General features: G+C 44.1%; 1 non-coding gene across 1 annotated transcript; it reads left to right on the forward strand.

Annotated features, from left to right (window-relative positions):
* The first annotated feature begins 8,103 nt into the window (after positions 1-8,103).
* Positions 8,104-8,291, forward strand: LOC129230823 (U2 spliceosomal RNA). The gene has a single exon (XR_008581219.1). It is a non-coding gene; the product is annotated as a U2 spliceosomal RNA (small nuclear RNA).
* Positions 8,292-18,404: the final 10,113 nt, after the last annotated feature.

Below are 18,404 nucleotides of genomic sequence, written 5' to 3' on the forward strand. Positions count from 1 at the left end.
CGCTGCCGCCTGATTGGGTGAGGTACCCTTTCTTTCTCTCCCCGCCCTGAGTTCTCCCCCTTTATTCAGGATGCTTCGCGTTGCGGACGCTCATCGCTCCGCAGCGCCATCTACTGGGAGCGTCCCGCTCTAGCTTAACGGACATTTAAATCCCCTTGTATTTGATTTGCTTCTGTATACAGGGTGATTCTGAATTCATCATCAATATTTGGTGGGGAGGTAGGGAATAGGAAAAGAACACTATTTCACATAGGAAAGCATGGGCACAAACGAACGCATGACGGTGTAGAGGGCGGTGTGTGTCCGCATCTCCCATGAACGCGCATAGCTGTCTGCCGTGTGCAGCCAGTCGTCATTCGACAAGGTGACTTGCAGAAGTAACATGAACCGGTACACGTTTCAAGAACTTGCAGATATGCATCTAACTTACGGTGCCGCAGGAGAAAGCTGTCTTAGAGCTAGGCAAATGTATGCAGAGCGCTACCCCAACCGGCGCGTGCCACAGCATCAAATGTTTTCACGTGTGCATCGACAACTGTGCGAAACTGGATCCTTTGCTGGTATTAATGTTGATCGAGGCAGGCGCCGATCAACACGGACAGTTTCAGTCGAGGAAGCTGTCCTACAGTCTATCGAAGAACAGCCAAGTTCTAGCACACGAGGTATTGCTCGCCAGTTTGGAGTTTCACAATCGTCAGTGTGGCGGATACTACACGAGGAACGTTTACATCCTTTTCATTTGCACACAGTGCAGTTACTGGAAGCAGAGGACTATCCCAAGCGTGTTACTTTTTGTCAGTGGTTCATGCAGAGAACAGCCGTTGATCGCAATTTCCCAACGTATGTTCTTTTCACAGATGAAGCGTCCTTCACTCGTGAAGGTGTCTTCAACACACACAATTCGCATGTGTGGGCTAATCAGAATCCACACGGTACGAGAGTTCGAGCTGCGCAACAACGCTTTGCCGTCAATGTGTGGACTGGGATCGTCGGCGACTGTTTGCTGGGATCGTATTTACTACCATCCCGTTTAGATTGCGCAAACTACCTCATATTTCTTCAGACTGTGCTACCGGGTCTTATGAACGAGGTTCCTGCTGTTATTCTCCGGCGAATGTGGTTCCAGCATGACGGCGCTCCAGCACATTTCGCAAATGATGTGCGTTGTTACCTGACCAGAAAATTTGGAGCTCAATGGATTGGTCGCGGTGGACCGGTTTGTTGGCCACCACGGTCACCGGATTTATCTCCAATAGACTTCTTTGTATGGGGTGCCATGAAAACCATGGTGTACGAGACCCCTGTTGCCAGTGATATGGACCTTGTAGCACGCATATCGGTTGCCGCCGCAAACATCCGGGAAACGCCAGGCATATTCCAGAAAGTTCGGTTGTCCATGCAACGTCGTTGTGAGGCATGTAATCTAGCAAATGGTCAGAATTTCGAGCACCTCTTGTAAGTCTGTACAAAAGATGCACAAATAAATGTTTTTTCTCTTACCACTTTCTTGTTATGTTTTCTTTCCATCATTTAACCGGATTCATATTGCCCTACTACATGACGTCTGGGCCCATGCTTTCCTATGTGAAATAGTGTTCTTTTCCTATTCCCTACCTCCCCACCAAATATTGATGATGAATTCAGAATCACCCTGTATATTTTATCGCATTTTTTGTTAATTGTGTGTTTATATTTTTGTTTATTATATTCATTGTGCTCTACGCACCCGTCCGGTTCTGATTGCTAGTTGTTCCGGGATTGCAATTATCCGCTTCGCGCTCCCAGTACCTTTGTTGCTTTTATTGTTGTTTTTATCTTGTTATTCCCTTGTTCTTGTTTTCTATTTGTTGATCGTGTTTTGTCCTTGCATCTGTTGTGTGTTTGCTTCACCCCTGATAAGATGCTTCCCGTGGTAGTTTTCTGTTAACTTGTTCTATTTTTTCCTGTTTTTAGCATTACTGTGCTGATCACGGGGGTTCTTCTTGCCTTCTCATAACCATGTAGTTAATTTTTTTTTTGCTGTGGGTTTCCACTTGTTGTTTTTACTTATTGCCTGTTCACTGTGCCTCGCGTCGTGTGTCCTATGCCCTAATTTGCTCCATTACAACTTCGATCGCTTAATTTTTATTCCCACCAGTTTTTTCCTACGCGGATTCCCGCATCGATTTTTTTCTCATTCCGCCGTTTAAGTTTTCCGCGCCCTCTACCGGCGGTTGCCTCTTCACTGGTGGATACTTGTAGCGGGTGCTCTCGGTACTGTGTTGTCGCGCCTTGCTACATTGTTCAGCTTTGCTTTTTTCCTTTGTGTGTGTTGGTAGTTCCAGGCGTTCCTATTGTCTTCTAGTACTCTGTACTCATACGTAGCGCAACGCTTTGGTTCGATACACTTCCTCTGCTGTTTTTTGTATCTGGCTTGCTCATTTCTGTTCCCAGGTTGTAGTGGTTTTCCAGTCCACCAGTTTTTAATTTTGCATACCCCCTCCGCATTTTCTTCTTTCCTCGGATTGTGTTTGGTGCGCCATCTAGTGGAGTTTATTTCGGCACTAGTGAACATTTTCACAGTTCTCTCCCGGTGTTTTTCCTTGATACGTTTTTGTTATTTCCTGTATATATATATATATATATATATTGTAATTGTTTTTACCGTGACCCATGTTCATACCCCCTTTCGATGCCCGCCTTGAGCCCCCCTCCATTACTACTTCCCCCCTTTTTTCCTGGTAAGGCCCCGTACCTCCCCCATTTTTCGAGATGGACCCCCATAATGACGGAAATCATACTCCCACTGGAAGGGGGTCGTCAAGCGATGATGACACGCCGTTAGCCGGTCTGAGACGCGGCTTTTCCAGGTGCTGGAATTCTTGTCGCCACCGGACGTGCACTGTGCAGAGTCTATCCCAGGAGCCCTGCCCAGCGTCACTACATTGACACCAATTGAAGCGAACGCCTCGGCCCCGCCAGGATCATCGCCAGTATGCCGTAGGACGCGGGCACAGCTTGCCGCTGTCCACACCGGACCGCAGGCCCCACCAGCCAAGCTTCATCCCCCTGCAGTGATGTGCGCCACCTCCTATGGGACAACGCCCTCCACCAGCAGTGGCAGCTCCGATCTCCGGTGGACACCAACGCCGCTGTCCATTTTCAGGTGCAATAGGGCTGGATGCTCTTTTACCACCACATCCCCCGGACGGAGACGCATCCAGATTGACCTCCACGTGGTCCGCAACACGGACCGTAGGAGCTGCAGGAAGGAAGCCAAGAAGCGCCTACTGCAAGCCCTGCGCTTGGCAAGAGCCAAAGGTCACGTTCCCCGGGACCTGGCAGATGTCCCCTTTCTCCAGCGACGGTTGCGCGAGGACATTTCCGTCCAAACCGCCGCCCAGACACCTGATGAGGATTGTAACAGCCAGCAGGACTTACCTGGCCTAGAAGTCTTGGCGCCAGCCACGCCTCCTGTCGCAGCGGACAACACCTCCCCGCATGGTAGCAGCCCTAGGAGCTCTCCAGGATCGCCGAGACTTGTCATTGACGAGACCCAGGCACCCCAGCACGAGAGAATGCCGTCTGCCTCCACCCACGTGATGCCAATTGACAGCCCGGAGAGTCCAGTGGCCCAGGGAGCTGAACAGCACGCCACACGCCAGGATCACGGTGGCCTGCCGACACCCGGGCTGTTCGACTCTCCCCCCTCCAGGTTACAGTCACCTGACGCGACAGGCCGAAGCCCAAACTCGGACGAGGAGGCAGTTGATTGCCGAAATGACCCGGACCAGCCTCCTCCACCCGGGGACGGACACGACGAGGGACTCTCCGCTTCAACACCAACCACTCCCCAATCCTCGGGGGCCTCTGGAGAGGACACCCAGTCGCCCAAAAGGCGCAAACGAAGGAGAAAGAGAAAGAATTTGAAGAATGACCCACCTCCTGCACCCCATTCCAACGAAGCTGATCCCACTGCCGGAAATGCCCAGAGCATCGACCAACCCTGTCTCCAGAATCAACGGATCCAACCAGGAGTTAGCAGGCAGCTAACTTCCGCGGAGCTCGCCCTGCTGCATATCGTGAACGATCCATCAGCCACAGCAGCCCGCCCAGAAATAGTCAGACACCCGGATCCACTGGAAACCATCCCCGAAGATGATCCCTCCCAGCCAAGCGCCAGCCTGGAGGACTTCCAACCTGCCCGAAATAGACCCGCCATCAGGGAAGCAACGAACAGAAGGACGAGACCTCCGGACCCAGCGTGCCCCTCTAGGAACTGCCTGCGCGACGACCAGCTTCATATGGTTTTCCCAGTCTCGGAAGTAATGGCTTGCACCGAGGTTGACTGCGCGAGGCAGTTTAAGGCCAGTGTTTGGACAGCCATCAAGGGCTCCCTGGTCCGACACCTCAACGTGGAACACCGACGTAAGGTCAACAAGACAGTCAACTGGTGCAGCCACTGCAAACGACGCCTGGGGAAAAAGCCCTCTACTCACCCCTGCCTTGGAGAAGCTGGCCTGGTCGTCCCTTCAGACATCGTTTTCCGCCACCTCTGCACCAGATGCGACGATACCTTTGTATCCAAAAAGGGTCTGGATCTCCACATGCAGTACCATCGGAGGCAAGATAGGAGGGCACGAGTCACCCCGCTGACAATCCCTTCTGCACAGCAGACGACCAACAGCCGACGCAGAAGAACGCAGACTGAGCGACGGAGCAACAGCCAAACAGAAGGTCCGCTTGATACCGTCCCACCGACTGCAGTTGGAGGTGTTGGAGCCAACATCCACCCTGTCCAGGAAAGCATAGCTACCCAGGGGTCCCCCCCCCAGAGACAGCTCAGCCCCCCTAGCACTGCACGAGTCCACAGTGAGTAGGCACCAAGCCAAAGGAGCCCATTCACCGCCCCGCAGAGGCCTGCCAGCCTAAGCACCACTCCGTCCATGATCGCCCAGCCCTACATCCAACGCGCAGCAGCCGGCCAGACTAGCGAGGATCCCGCCAACATTCACCATCCGAACGACAACGCCACGACTTCACAGCTCGCCTCCCCAGCCGGAAGCGTCGCCTCTACAGGGGATCAGCCGCTTGACCCAGCCCCCTCACAAGTCAACGACGCCGTTGATGCGACATGCCGTTGACGCCGGCATGTCGCAACCTAGCAACAACCGGGACGAGGAACCGGAAGTAGTATCGGAATTCAACCCTCAGCTTGATCGTCTGCTCGAGTCCAATTTCACGAGGGAGAACTTCCATACTTTCGAAGAAGTGGTCTCAGCCATTACCAGAAAAGTTCAGGAGACCTGCAAGATTCCCACCTCTCCAGACGAGAGTTACAGAGCCCCGCCTGCCCGCAACATTCAAGACGCGCAGACTATCCAGCGCCTATACAAGCGCAATCGGAGGAAAGCCATCCGGCTCATCTCGCAAGCGGATACGGAAAGGTGTTGCATCCCCGCCGATGTTGTCGAAGCGCACTTCGCGGAGACCTGGAGGACGAGGACCCCACGATCCCTCCTACTTCTCACCACCTCCTCAAGGCCGAGAAGACACGCTATATTTGCCCTTTGCGGCCACGGAGGTACTGCGCGCGGTGAGAACAGCCGAAAATTCAGCCCCCGGCCCAGACCGCCTCGCCTACGCCCACTGGAAGAACGCAGACCCATCAGCCACCTTCCTCACAAAAATCTTCAACGCCTGCCTGAATTTCCGCCGAATCCCTGAAGAATGGAAAATCTCCCGATCCATCCTACTCCCCAAATCTGGAGACCCGTCCGACATCAGAAACTGGAGGCCAATTGCCCTGTGCTGCACGGCGTACAAACTGCTGACCAAGGGCATTGCGAGACGGCTCTCCGACTGGTGTGAAAGGCACCAAGTTCTCTCCCCTGCCCAGAAGGGATTCACCCCCCATGACGGGATAACTTTGTGCTCCAGACCAGGATTGAACGCGCCAGGAGGCTTCAAGAGGAGGTGTGCATCGCCTGGATCGATGTCACCAATGCCTTCGGCTCCGTCCCCCACTCAGCCATCTTCGCTGCTCTCGATTCGTCAGGAGCCAGCAGGACCACCCTGGCGTTGGTCCAGGACATGTATGCCAACTCCACCACCAGCTTCATCTCGGGATCCGGTCTTACCAACCCAGTCCAGATCAAGGCCGGCGTGAAGCAAGGGTGTCCTCTGAGCGGAGCGCTCTTCAACCTCGCATTGGTCCCAGCCCTCCGTAGGACACAAGGTGACGAGTCTGCCCACAACGTCCTCGTATTCGCAGACGATGTTTTTCTGATGGGATCCTCAGTGGACGAACTTCAGGCCCGCCTGGACGAATTTCAAAGGGACGTGGCAAAGATCGGCCTCGAAATAAATATCAGCAAGTGCGCAACGCTGCACGTCTCAGGGAAGACTCCCGTTGGTACCAGGAACACTACGTTCACAATTGATGGCTGCCAAGTCAAGTTCCTGCAGGAAGGTGACGCAGCCAAGTTTCTGGGGAAGTCAGTAGGATTTAACATCTTTCCAACGTACAGCGCACTGAACGACATCCTGGAAATAGGAGAAAAAATTCTATCCGCCAAGCTCGCCCCATGGCAACGCCTTGACGCGTTGAAGGCCTTCTTCATGCCCTCCCTCCAATTCTTTATGCGAACAGCACAATTTAGGAAGGAAGACTGGAAGAAGGTCGACGCATTCATCAGACGTCTGGTCAAGGTCACTCTGTATCTTCCGGAAAACGCCTCCAACGACTACTTATATGGCAGCCGAGCAGCGGGGTGTTGCGCGATTCCCCTCACGACAGAAGACTCCGACATTTTCCTTGCGGACACGGCCTTTAAGCTACTTACTTCAAGGGACCCGGGCACCGCCGAACTGGCAATGAGCCACCTTTCACACACAGTCAACCGGCGTCTGCAGAGGGAACCGTCAGATGCGGAAGTTAGCAGCTTCCTCTCTGGCAGCATTGAGGGCGACTTTGCCAGGACATCTAACGAAATCTCCAATACCTGGACTCTGGCAAGGAAAGCTTCCACGCGCCTGAGATTGGTCTGGGACGTCTCCCCGAACTTCGTCTTTCTCCAGATGGGGGAGACAACCTTGGCTCACCAGTCACGCCACAAGGTCGTCCACACCCTGAGGGAACTCCTCCGGAAGGCAAAAACCGAATCTTTACTGGCGAAGAGGAACCAGGGGAAAACTATGGAGTGCATTGGAGCAAACCGCAGCAGTTCCCACTTCCTCTTCACCGGCGAATTCACCGCTTTTGCCGACTGGCGCTTCGTGCACCGAGCACGACTCAACCTGTTGCCGCTGAACGGTGCCAAGCCGTGGAGATCGGGTCAGCCCACTGCATGCAGGAGATGCCAACACCCACACGAAACCCCCTTCCACATGTCCTGTGCCACTGCATGCGTCACAGCCGAACGTACCAGAGCAGGCACAACGCCATCCTCAAAAGAATAGTGACAGCGGCCGGATACCGTGGAATTGTGCTGAGTGTGAACACCAACATTCCTGACGCCGGTCTCTGCCCCGACGCACTGGTCGTTCTTCACAACCGGTTGTTCATCGTTGACGTCACCACACCCATGGAGAACAGCCTAGCTGCCTTTGCTGAAGCTCGACAGCGGAAGATGGACAAATACGCACCACTGGTCCAAATGTTCCAGGGCCAGTACAGTGATGTCCAGGTGGTGCCAATCGTTGTAGGCGTCCTAGGGTCCTGGGACCCCACCAACGACTCTTTCCTGAAGCGGCTCTGCACGAGGAGATATCTCAAGAAATTGAGAAAGCTGGCAGTTAACGACTGCATCCGGTGGTCAAGGTTTGCATACATCGAACACCTCACCGGTAACCGGCAGTACGACCAAGTTGACACTGCCGGGACGTCCATTAGTCCTGTCCGCATGAGCACCCGTGATGCCAACAGCAACGCCGAGACCCATTGAGTAAAGAAACATTCGGACTCCCGTTTGCTGCGCCTGTGTGCGTGTTCTGAACTATACGAACGGTCTTGAACTTTTACTGCTCTCCAATTCCTGCAACGCTTCCTTTATATGTACATACTAGCGCGCTGTAAGTTTTTCACTCTGTCCCCCTGATTGCACCTGATGAATGTAAACAGCAATCACTGTAAATAGTTGGGAAATAAAAAAAAATTTCTGTTCTTATCAGCTTAATATCTGATACACTGTCCATTGGACAGTACGATATTAAACTAATTTTTGAACTGAGGCTTGCGGTCTGGAATTTATTCCGCCCTCGCCACGGGTCGGCCCGCTATTGCACTACTTGCGGGATTCGGCCCACTCCCAATGTAAAAAGAGTAGAAATCATTCAATACTACAATGAGATTGTAGTACTTTACTTGTGTAATGTGAATTCTCTGTAAAACTTCTTACTTCAATAAAAAAATTGTACATTTTGTGTGTCTGTGCCTCCTGCATCCAGCCGAGTCCCCTGTTCCGTTTCCCCAAGCGACACGATCACCTACCTTTTGGGTAACTTCAGAAGAAGAAAAAAAAAAAAAAAAACAAAAAAAAACAAATATTAACCCCTTTACTGTCAAAGAGTGCAAGGGTAAAATTTTTAAAAAGTATGGAAATGTTGCAAAATTCACAAATTTGGAATGTTTTTCAATACAGTCTGATTTTGATGTGAGGTCACCCCCCTTACAACTTGAATAATTACAACTTGATTCATATAATGAATAAGCATGTATATGCATAAATTCTGTGCATATTTAATACATTCAAATATTTCAGTTAATTCGGTTATAGTAATTTAATCAATTTAAATACATTACAATTTTGGAATAATTTTTAAGCGACTTCGAAAAAATTTCATTTAGAATAAAGCTGCATACAATTAGCCCAAGCGAAGTACTGATGCTTAACTAACCTTACTTAAAATATATCTAATATAGAACTATTGCAATTTTTCTTTAAGCGCGTCGGTTTCTATGTTTTCTGTAAATTTCCTTTAGCTCTCTTATGGCTAGTAAAAAAAAAAACTTCTCATGACATTACTCTTAAGTGCTTGTGTTACTGCTTCGGTTTGGTTTACTTATTTTTAATGGCGCAAGAGCCCTTGAGGGCTATACTGCGCCAAACGATTTTTTAGTTTAGAATTTATACATAAATAAAAAATCAGGGTATGATAAAAGTAAAAATGTTTTGGAGAGGAAGGTATAAACAACAGTAGTTTAAAACAAGTAGTAAAAAACCGGTAAACATTAAAAAATTTATGAAAGGGTGTGAAACAATAGGTTGTCAAAGAACCTTCAGTAACAAGAAAAACGGATAAAATTACATTTTGACGACACAACCACTAAATTAAAAAGGATAAGCCAATCTCCCGGAGGAAGGAGTATATATTGGGATGGGGTGGGTCCCCCAGCAAGTCTTTCAGAGATGGATTAAAATTATTAAAATATTTAAAACGTATTTGGTTAAAATTTGGGCAGTTGCATAAGATATGCAACACTGTCTGGTTGACTTTACATCTAATACAAATCGGAGCTGGTTCATGGCATAAGAGGTATTTATGGGTGAACCTGGTATGGCCGATGCGAAGACGAGTTAACGAAACTTGTTCTCTCCTGGTAAGTTGTAATGATTTGAAACCTTTAGTCGATGGCTGGATCGAATGTAATTTGTTTTGTGTTTCGAGATTCCAAGTCCGTTGCCAATGCGTGTTAAGACATTCAGATATTGCGTTTTTAATGTCAACTAAAGGGACGCTGTCATCAACTAGGATATTTGCGTCTTTGGCAGCTGAATCAGCGGCTTCATTGCCGGCAATGCCTACGTGACCAGGGATCCAGCAAAAGAGTACATGAAAATTATTTTGTGTAAGACTTTTGTATAAATGGTAAGACTGAATGACTATGGGATGGCTGTTATTGTTGCAGTGGGTGATTGCTTCCACTGAACTCTTTGAGTCAGTGTATATCACCCACTTTTTGTGAGCGGATTGGGTTATTGATTGTAGAGATATCAATATGGCTTTTATTTCTGCTGTAAAAACAGAGCAAGATGGGTGTGATTGTTCAGCGGTAACTTGACCATTTATTATTGCAGCAAAGCCGACGTGATCGTTTGCTTTTGATCCGTCAGTGAAAATGTCATGATAATAAGAATATTTGCATTTTGTATCATAAAATATTTGTTGGTAGGCTGTATTGGAGGTAGTCTCTTTAGAGAATTTAGCGAGTTCATTGATGGTAGATGGAACTACTTCACACCATGGTTCAATCAGTTTTATTGTATTGAGAGTATTAAAATCTGACAGTTGCAAATCTGAAAGCACCCGGCGCATTCGGATCCCGAATGTTGGGGTTGCAGAAGGACGATGAAGAAATAAGATAACATTAGATGGATTAAAAATATGGAGGTGTAAAGGGTGACCAGTATAAGGTTTTATTTTGAAGTAGAAGTTCAATGAAAGTTTGAGGCGTCTATTGTTTAAAGATTGTTCATGAGCAAGAATATGAAGACTAGTAATAGGTGAGGTTCGGAAAGCTCCTGTGCAGATGCGCAGTGCCTGATTGTGGATTGGATCTAGAATTTTCAGATAGCTTTTTGCCGTGGAGCCATAAATTTGGCATCCATAATCAAGTTTTGAGCGTATTAGAGCCCTGTAGATTCTTAAGAGAGACTCTGTATCAGCACCCCAGGAAGTGTTCGATAAGACTTTAAGGATATTTAATTTTAGTAAACATTTCTTTTTTAACTCTTGTATATGCGGTACAAATTTGAGTTTGTTATCAAGTATAAGACCGAGGAATTTTCCTTGATCTTTTACAGCTATTTTTTGATTGTTAAGGAGAAGTGTTGGATCAGGATGAAGACCTCTTTTACGGCAGAAGTGGATACAGAAAGTTTTTTGAACAGAGAAAGTAAAGCCATTTTCCTCCGCCCATTGTGTTACTTTATTAATAGCCATTTGAAGTTGTCTTTCAATGATACTCATGCTCGATGAAGAGAAAGATATTTGGAAGTCATCAACGAACATGGTACCTTTGACAGCGGGAGGCAGTCCTTCGATTAAGCTGTTGATTGCAATTACAAAAAGAGTTACGCTTAGTACGCTTCCCTGGGGAACTCCTTCTTCTTGAATAAATGCATCTGAAAGAACAGACTTGACACGTACGCGGAAAATTCGGTCTCTTAGAAAATTAGAGACAAAGATGGGTAGATTACCTCGTAACCCATACTCGTGAAGGGTTTTGAGGATCCCATATCTCCAGGTACGGTCATATGCTTTTTCAATGTCAAAAAATACGCTCACGAGATGTTATCGTTTGAGAAATGCTTCTCTTATTGATGTTTCGAGAAGCAATAGGTTGTCTATTGTGCATCTACCACGCCTGAATCCACTTTGATATGGAGATAGCAGATGATGCGACTCCAAAATGTATATCAGCCTGGAGTTGACCATCCGTTCCATTATTTTACATAGGCAGCTAGTGAGAGCTATAGGTCTATAGCTCTCAGGTTTTTCAGATGGTTTATTGGGCTTAAGGATAGGAATTACTGTTGCTTGACACCAGGATTTTGGGAATCTGTGTTCCGAATAAATTCTATTGAAAAGATGCAGAATTTGTTCTAAAGAGGACCTGCTTAGATGTTTTAACATACTATTGTGAATTTCATCTGGACCTGGTGATGTGTTTTTTGATTTTTGTAAGGCAGCATTTAGTTCTTGAAGGGTGAATTTTGTGTTGTATTGATTAAAAATGTTTGAATTAAAATCTAGAACTTTTTGTTCTTTGCGTGATTTGATGGTTAAAAATTTTGAGCAATAGTTATTTGCACTGGAGACTTCTGCCAAATAAGTCCCCATGCAGTCAGCCACCTCTTTGTAATCGGATAAAATACGACCATTATTCTCCAGAATGGGTGCACAAGATGTATTGTAGTTGCCAATGATTTTTTTTATTTTACCCCATACGGTCTTTGATGGGGTGGACGTCGTGATTGTGCTGACATAGGTCTGCCACGAGTCCCGCTGGCTCTTCCGTCGAATCCTTCGAGCTTCAGCACGAGCTCGTTTAAGTGCCACGAGATTTTGTGTGGTTGGATAACGACGAAACGTATTCCATGCCTTTTTTTGCTTCTTATGAGCCTCCTGACAATAGAGGTTCCACCAAGGCTTAGGAAACTTGATCCTGCCTTTAGTGGTTTTTGGTATGGCAGCGTTAGCTGCGTTTAGCATAATGTCGGTTACTCGCTTTACCGCTACATCGATATCAATATCAGTTACGTCTTCTGATTTAATTTCTGCCAACTGGGTAAATGCTGCCCAATCAGCTCGATCAATGCGAAGTCGAGCTTGCTGATGCTGCTGATGGCCGCAGCGTCCAGTAGAGGTTATCCTGATCGGAAAGTGGCCACTGGAGTACAGACCACCCTCCACCTGAAAATCCCAAAGTGGCAGAAAAGAAGGTGAGCATATTACGAGATCGATGGCATGGTAAGATTGGGTAGAAAGATGAAAATAAGTGTTTTCACCGTTATTAAGGATGCAAAGATCATTGTCTTCAATAAAATTTTCTATTGTTAAACCTCTACTGTTGGAGTCTGGACTCCCCCAGAGAGGATTATGGCCATTGAAATCCCCCAAGATGACAAATGGGGGAGGAAGTTGATCAACCAGTGTCTGCAACTCCACGCTTCTTAAGTCATAAGAAGGTGGGATATATACAGAACAAACTGTGAACAGCGAGTGAAGGTGAACGCGCGCAGCTACTGCTTGCAGGGATGTGTTGATATTGAGTTGGCTAGATGCATAATCATTGTTGATCAGCAATGCCACTCCTCCACAACGACGGTCTCCTGACAAGCAGTCCTTGCGGTATATGTCAAAAACTTTCAACCTCGGTCTATCAGCAGGGGACAGAAAAGTTTCTTGCAGACAGAATATGGCCGGTTGGTGATATTCGACAAGATCTTTGATGTCTGTGACATTATGCGAGTAACTCTGACAATTCCAAGAAAGAATGCTCAGGGCCATGAAGAGAAAAGGAAGGAGAAACGGCCAGAAGAAGGAAAAGCAGCTCATGAAGGAGGATGGTCCGTCCACCCTTCATCGTCGGATGGCGGGAGATCTTCAAAATCTACATCCTCACCCTCCTCCTGGGGAGGAGGTTGTTGGAATTTTTCAATTTGGGACTTGGTTAATTTTACTTTCTTACTAGAGAGTAAAAAGTCCTCTTTTTTAAAATTATAAAGTTTTGGGGGTCTCTGTTTAGAGGCTACCCCGATTTTTGCTCGCGTTTGAATATTTTTCTTTTTTTCACTAAGTTTTTTCAAATTCTGTGTGAGTGGTTTCTTTTCATTAACAGTAACAGGTACAGTATTTGTTTTTTGTATTTGTTGTTGATTTTGATTAGTTTCCTTAAAAGAAGATTTGGGGCTATAATTTTGTTTATTTGATTTGGTTGTGTTTACAGTTTTGGCATTAGTACAAGCATCTGTTTGGGTATCTGTTTGTGTGCATACAGACTTCAGTACCTTTTTAACGGCTGAAGCATATGAAACACCTGTTGTTGGTGTGCGGGATTCAACTAGTTTTCTTGCATCTGGATAAGATATTTTTTGTGTTGTTTTAATTATCTGAATTTCTTTTTCTGTGAGCCATTTTGAGCATGATCTGGAGTATGAAGGATGGTCCCCTTTGCAGTTTGCGCATTTGTAGGTCTTGTTACATGTATTACTGTCGTGTCCGGGCTCTGCGCACCTGGCACAGGTGTCAGTACCACGGCACGCAAACTTGGAATGTCCAAACCGCTGGCATTTGAAACACCGGAGCGGATTTGGAATATAGGGGCGAACTGGGCAAGAGAGATAGCCGGCTTTAACACGTTGCGGGAGGACAGGTGTATTGAATGTCAGAATGACATGTTTGGTGTTTATTATTTCGCCGTTCCGTTTGATGGTGATCCTTTTGACTGAATGTACGTTTTGATCCTTCATTCCCTCCAAGATTTCCTCCTCGGGTGTAAAGAGAAGGTCAGGTTCGGAAATTATTCCCCGTGAAAAATTAAGAGTTTTATGTTCTGAAGTTGTAACAAGATATGAACCAATTTGTGTGATTGCCATTATAGATTTAATTTGTTTTGTATCTTTAATTTCAACTAGCAGTTCACCGCTGCGTAGTTTTTTAACAGATTGATATTCGCCTATTAAATGAGTGAGCGCTTTATTTATCAAAAAAGGGGAAACTTTGCTTAAATTGAGGTTTGGATCGTTGCGTTTAATAAGAAAAAACTTGGCTGTGCTCGACAATACGTTCTGACGCTCCCCGCAGGGGGGAGAAGGGTTATTTATATTATCATCCATAAATAAACCTGGGAACTAGGGGGAAAAGTGGGGTCTAGCCCCTGTGTAGCCCTCCTACACAGAGGTAAGGCTGCGTACGACAGGGTTCGCCTGCTATCCCTGAAGCCTCCCGTTTGAGGCACCGACTACCCCCGGTACCACGCAGCCATAGGCACGGTTGACACACCATGGCTTAGGGGTTTTCGTCCGCATTTGGTAAGTGTGATGAGGGAAGGAAGGGAGAAAAATCCCCTCCCGCCGATATTCTGTTTGAGCAACTGGGGGTTCACTACTCCTCCCAAGAGCTCGCCCCGAACTCACCACACCGCAAGCCCCCCCACCACGACAAGGTAAACGGACACGGGGGGGTGTTACTGCTTCATTTAGGCATTGAAATCATTTCGAGAAAATCAGACAAAGTGACCTTATAAGCGATTACTCTATTACAACCTTTTGACCACAAATCCAATAATACATTTCATAGAAGTCTTATTCAATGCTCTGGGACTTTAGAAAAGTGACCTTATATTGAGGTCTGACTGTATTTATAACCTATCTTAATACTTTGGCAGTAATATAGTGTGTGGAAAGTTAATTAGGTACTTTAATTTAATATTTTATTAATTTTTTTATTATTTATTGTAAACATATTTTTAGTAATTTATAGATTATAGCTAGTCATACATTTTTTAGAAAACTACTAGCTAAAAAATAAAGTTTTAGATTCATTGTTTGTTTATAAAATGAAATATTTATTTAAAAAAAAATCAAAAGAAATAAATATGAGGCTTAAATTTTATTGCTGCATGTTTGAAGCTTCTTTTATTTTGAAATTATTGCGTATCATATTGTATTTCTCGGAGAAAAAAAAAATTTGTTTACATGTATAATAATTCTTTAGAAAAGTGACCTTATATTAAGGTCTGACTGTATTTATAACCTATCTTAATACTTTGGCAGTAATATAGTGTGTGGAAAGTTAATTAGGTACTTTAATTTAATATTTTATTAATTTTTTTATTATTTATTGTAAACATATTTTTAGTAATTTATAGATTATTGCTAGTCATACATTTTTTAGAAAACTACTAGCTGAAAAATAAAGTTTTAGATTCATTGTTTGTTTATAAAATGAAATATTTATTTAAAAAAAAAATCAAAAGAAATAAATATGAGGCTTCAATTTTATCGCTGCATGTTTGAAGCTTCTTTTATTTTGAAATTATTGCGTATCATATTGTATTTCTCGGAGAAAAAAAAAATTTGTTTACATGTATAATAATTCTGTGATTTATTAGAATCCAAGAAATATTTTCAAAACTTTTAGATTTAATGTACATCCTTGGTAGCAAAAAAAAAACGTGTTAAAATTGTATAATTATTGATGTGTATCACTGATCATAGTTGCATAGATCAGGTGGTTGCAATTAAATTTTCACTAAACAGTAATTTAGATATTCTTGTGATTTTTTTTTCTGAAAAAATTCTATGCTGTGAGTCATGGAAAGTTATGAGCAGAAGTGAGGGATAGTCTTGGATTTCAAAACTTGAAACGTAGAAGATACCATGTACAAAGCAAAACATATTAAAAGCACAGCATTAATAATTGGGTGGAAAAAAAAGTTTTAAATTGCAATCATATTTTGAAAATAGGATTTTTTTTAACTTCTAAAATTATGTATGTGTATGTATATGTATATCTTTACAAATATTATAAAGAGAGAGGGCGGATTTTTGTGTGTTTATGTGTTCGAGGTAATCTTCGGAACCACTGCACCTATTTGAAAAATTCTTTCACTACATGAAAGGGGCTTTCTTACTGAGTAACATAGGCTATACTTCGGAAAAATCCGATATATAGTTCTTTTTTTATTCCAATTTAGGCCCAAAATTTCACATCAATTGCCTATTATTGGCTATTAAAGGGGTGAAAAATTTCCTGCACGTATTAATATTTTCTATCGTTGAAAAGGGTAGAATTTTCCGCGTTCTAAGCAATTTGTTTCAATGCTCTAACTTCATTACGACGGGAGCAATTTGCATTTTAATCTTGAACATTTTTAGGCTTAGCTGAAATTTTGGCAATACTTTCTTCATTAAATCTATCAATAAAAAGTGAAGGAATTGTCCCAGAGTTTTCTTTTTGACACCGTTGGAAAAAGCGACATTTTTTACTCCAGAAATATCTCGACCTTCTGTCGAAAAAGTAACCTTCTATCTCCAAAGAAAAAAAGTTACAAGCCGTTAAAAATAAAGTTTGAATAAATCTAATCTCCATTAAAATTACTGATGTTTTGTTTCGAATTGCCATGGTTACGTCTTTTAGCTTCACTTCATTTTAATATCTAAAGGCCATGTCACACGTAGCGAAATTCGTTCAACCTGACGATCAACTTCGGTTCGACTCAACCGCGAGAGCGAATTCCGACCGGAAAATCCCCGTGTGCTATGCTTTCCGAGGTTGAACGTATTCCATTCAACTTTTTATCTTCTCGACAAAAAAGTTGGATCAACCTCAACTTTCAGCCAATCAGGAGGAAGCAATCCTCTGACCTGTGACGTCAAAATACAACATGGCCTAACAACATCAACGAGTGCAAGGAATGGAATAAACTGCTAGAATAACTTCAGGTGAGTTATTATTACTATATTTTTGTTAAAAACAAATATAAAACGTAATGTATCATAAACCTCCACCTTATTATTGTGTTAAAAGGTCGATTTCTAGTTTAAAGTCGTCGTAAGAATTTCCTTGCCAAATTCGCCAATCTCGTAGTGTGTAATCTTGCCAAATCAATGAATGTTTGTAAATAATCTGAAGCAAGAGCAACGGTAATGGTCAATCCAGTAGAAATCACCCAGGCCATGTTGCTCGGCATTTTTGATTTTCCTAATTTTGTTATTAGTTAATTCTCACTACTAGGTGAATTCAAAACTATTGAAAGAAAATTTTTTAGGCTCGTACTTTTTTTTAACCCGCCATTTTAAGTTCGTTTGGTTGGTTGGTTGGTTAGTTGATTTTTTATGGCGCAAGAGCCCTTAAGGGCTATACTGCGCCAAACGATTTTTTGTTATATTTTATTTAGTTTTCATTTAAGAATGAATCAAAAAAGTAAAACAAAGTATTTTTTGAAGTAAAAGCATAAACCTTCAAGATGTAGTATTAAAAAAGGAACACCTTAAAAACATATAAATGCTAAAAACATATTAAGAAAAAATGGATAAAACAATATCTTGAAAAATATAAAAAGGACGAAATCACATAATGACGACACAAACACTAAATTAAAAGGGAGAAACCAATCTCCCGGAGGAAGGGGTGTAAATTGCGATGGGGTTGGTCCCCAAGCAACTCCTTCAAAGTAGGGTTAAAATCATTAAAATATTTGAAACGTATTTGATTAAAATTTGGGCAGTTACTTAAAATATGTAACACTGTCTGAATGACATTACAAGTTATGCACATTGGAGCTGGTTCACGGCATAAAAGGTATTTATGTGTGAACCTAGTATGACCAATGCGAAGTCGATCTAATAAAACTTGTTCTCTCCTGGTGAGAGGCAATGATGTAAAGCCTTTAGTTGAGGGCTGAATTGAACGCAGTTTGTTTTGGGTTTCTGAATGCCAAGACCGCTGCCAATGCGTATTAAGAGATTCAGAAATGGCGTTTTTGATGTCAGCGTAAGGAACACGGTCGTCAACCAGAATACTTGCAGTTCTGGCAGCCGAATCGGCTGCCTCATTGCCTACAATGCCTACATGACCAGGGATCCAACAAAAGAGGACTTTAAAATTGTTTTGCATAAGATTTTTTAACAAATGATAGGACTGAATGGCTATAGGGTGGCTATTATTATTGCAGTGAGTGATTGCTTTCACTGAACTCTTTGAGTCAGTGTATATCACCCACTTTTTGTAGTTGGATTGGGCTATTGACTGAAGAGATATAAATATGGCTTTTATTTCTGAAGTAAATACAGAGCAAGATGGGTGTAATTTTTCTGCCATAACGTGACCATCAACTATTGTAGAAAAGCCGACGTGATCGTTTGCTTTTGATCCATCGGTAAAAATATCTTTATATTCCGAATATTTGCATTTTG

Source organism: Uloborus diversus, chromosome 9 (assembly GCF_026930045.1).
Source record: "Uloborus diversus isolate 005 chromosome 9, Udiv.v.3.1, whole genome shotgun sequence".
Lineage (NCBI taxonomy): Eukaryota > Metazoa > Arthropoda > Arachnida > Araneae > Uloboridae > Uloborus > Uloborus diversus.